The sequence below is a fragment of the Eleutherodactylus coqui genome, chromosome 10, assembly GCF_035609145.1.
Source record: "Eleutherodactylus coqui strain aEleCoq1 chromosome 10, aEleCoq1.hap1, whole genome shotgun sequence".
Taxonomy (NCBI): domain Eukaryota; kingdom Metazoa; phylum Chordata; class Amphibia; order Anura; family Eleutherodactylidae; genus Eleutherodactylus; species Eleutherodactylus coqui.
Window position 1 is genome coordinate 19,503,975 of NC_089846.1, and position 3,334 is coordinate 19,507,308.

A 3,334-nucleotide genomic window follows, 5' to 3' on the forward strand; every position below is an offset into this window, starting at 1 on the left:
TTTATACACTTTGTCTACTACTTTGCTCATCCAGGTCACGGACATATGGTGGCCATCTGGGTTCTGTAGACCCTAAATTTGACACGTTACAGTATTCTATCCACCTCCTAAAGTCACTCCACCCTCACAAGTAGATGCCGCCATTATGAGGACTGAATCTATATTAAAGGGGTTTTCTGGGACTACACTATTGATGACCTATTCTCAGTTGATCAGTGGAAGTTCTACCAATCAGGATTCTTGCCGATCAGCTGATTGACGTGACAACAGCTCTCAGGTGAACATCGCTGTCACTTCAGTCTAAACCAGGCACAGATCGTACTCAAAGAGTGGTCATAAATGGCTGCACATCCAAGTGAAAGAATGTATCAAGTAGGGTACCAGAAGACTCTGTCCTGGGCCCAGTGTTGGTCAACATTTTTATAAATGATTTAGAGGAGGGAATTGAGTGAAAACTGATCAAGTTTGCTGATGACAGAAAGCTAGGATGGATAGCTAACACTAGGGAAGAGAGAGAGGATTCAAAAAGATCTAGAAAAACTTGAACAGTGGGCGGCGACTAACAGAATGATATTTAACAAAGAGAAATGCCAGGCCCTACATCTGGGTAAAAAAAAGGAAAAAAGTACATACAGAATGGGATGAATTGGGCTAAGCAGCACATGTGAAAAAGACTTAAGTATACTAATAGATCACAGCTGAACATGAGTCAATAGTGTGACGCTGCAGCAAAAAAGGCAAACACTGTTCTGGGATGTATTAAGAGAAGCATAGAGTCTAGATCACATGAGGTCATTATTCCTCTCTACTCTTCCTTAGTCAGACCTCATCTGGAATACTGGGTCCAGTTCTGGGCACCCCAATTTAAAAAGATATTGACAAACTGGAGCAAGTTCAGAGAAGAGTTACCAAGATGGTGAGCGGTCTGCAAATCATGTCCTATGAGGAATACGTTAAAGAATATGGGAATGTTTAGCTTGCAAAATAGAAGGCTGAGAGGAGATCTAATAGCTGTCCACAAATATCTGAAGGGCTGTCACAGTGCAGAGGGATCAGCCCTATTCTCATCTGCACAAGGAAAGACTAGAAGAAATGAGATAAAACTGAAAGGGAGGAGACAGATTAGATATTAGGAAAAACTTTTGAGAGTGATCAGTGAGTTGAACGGGTTGCCACAGAAGCCGATGAGTTAATCTTCAATGGGAGTGTTCAAACAAAGGCTGGACAGACATCATTCTAGGATGATTTAGTAAATCCTGCACTGAGCAGGGGGTTGGATCCGATGACCCTGGAGGTCCCTCCCAACTCTCCCATTCTATGATTCATCGTACATTTTATAGCTGCTGTGCCTGGTATTATAGCTCAGTCCCATTCATTTAAATGGACTGTCATCACTGGCCTTAGGCCACCTACAGACAGCCGGGTCGGATCTTGCTGCGAGAATTCTCGCATCGGGATGCGGTCCCGTGCCCCTGCAGAGGCCTGCGGCCTCTGCAAGACCCGCACAGCAATAGAGCATGCCACGATTTGTTTTCCACGTGTGTTTTTTCACGCGGACAAATCACGGCTGTCTGCCTAGGATTGCGTTATCTAATGCAATCCTATGCAGGCAGGCACGGGCTGAAATTCTGCGTGAAATCCTGCCGCGGAATTTCCGCCCGTGTGCAGGGGGCCATAGAAGAGGTCGCAGTGCTCACCCGAATATCGCGGTCTCTTCAATCAGCTGATCGGTGGGATTCCAGGGCAGCGGAGCCCTATAGACATCAATGCGTCTGTCTTCAGCAGTCAAGAAGAGCTGGCGAGAAACAAAGACAGCCAAAGGGGCACAGCGCTGAAGTGAGTGCTGCAGCCCCCTCATTTCTCAGCACCTGACATGTTGCAAGTTTGTAAAGAGTACAGTTTCTTTTTAATTCTGTTTCTTATATTACCTGGCAAGTCATAGCTTTCCTAACTCCTAAAGCACCAGACACTTTTTGGGCATTTTACCCATGTAGAGGTTTTACTGCCCTATTTTTTTCTTCAGCTACCAAAATTATTTTTGCTGTGTTTTTATTTCTGTGACATATAGGGGTATTTTTTAACCCTATGGGTCTGCAGTCACATGATTGCCAGGTCGAATAGCGGAAGTAACACTTGCGCTTTCTCTCTTCACTACATAGCGCTTATTGAGCGCCATTTAGCCTGCAAGAAAGGAGGCAGAAGCGGTTAAAAAGCACTTCTCCTCCAGGTCCTCAGCTGTGATTTACAGCTGAAGACCCGACCTACTCCTGCTAGATTGCAGGAGCTTTAATTGTGCACCATATTTTTTTTACTATCGAACAGGATTAAAGCCCAGGACCAAGCGCCATAAATTTACTGTACTTGGTCCATAAGGGGTTAAAATAGCAACATCCTCCAGTGGGTGGAGCCCTTGAATGTGCTTTTAGGTTCTTAAAAGGCGTTGCTCAGGATTAGAGAAACAAGGTTGGACATGGAAAAACAGTGCCAACCATGTATACAGGTTATGTGTGGTATTGCACCTTGGCCCCATTCACCTAATTGGAGTTTAGATGCAATACGAGACACAGCCTGTGGTCAGGTGTGGTGCTGTTTTTGGAAGACAGCTGCTATGTTTTCATATCTATCTATACCATATGGGACTGCAGTATTTAAAAAAGCTAAATAAAATAACAAGTGACATCCTGATGTGAGGAGGGGCCCGGGGCCACTAGCAGCAGGTGGTCACAGGACAGGTCCCATGTATGAATTTTTGAAGCACATTGTCCACCGGCTGCATGTATTGTCCAGTCTCTTCTGTTCCAGAGCCAGGTCCCTGCTGACAGAGCACTGACACAGCAGCCACATCTTTCCCACATTGTGCGGGTGTTATAATACTTTTGTGCTTCAGATCGAAGGCTGCATCTCTGTTCTGCTTCATCATCTTGTTGGGTCTCATCTCCTGGGGTCTTCAGAATTTTAGCTACCCTCTTCAGTCATTCATTGACCGTAGTCTTGTGTTGCTTCAACCCTTCTTGATTTTGAGGGACCTTATAACATTTCCAGTGAAGGAACTTCTGCTATCGCCACCATAGACTCAGATACTTGTGGTCAACTTCCTAGCCCTCAAAGACCTCGCTGACCGGAGTGGCCCTGTATGTTTTTTGCTTTATCCTTTCTTCTCAATGGCAACTTCGTGATGGACCTTCATGATACTTTAGGAATATTCTCCAGACCCTTTTGATAAGATTTTACAGAACAGGCAGGTGAGTGCTATTATTTATGGGTACACATCCCTATTAACTACGATATATGCTCTGAACTTATATGATAGCTTTGTTGCTTCTTCAGTGACATT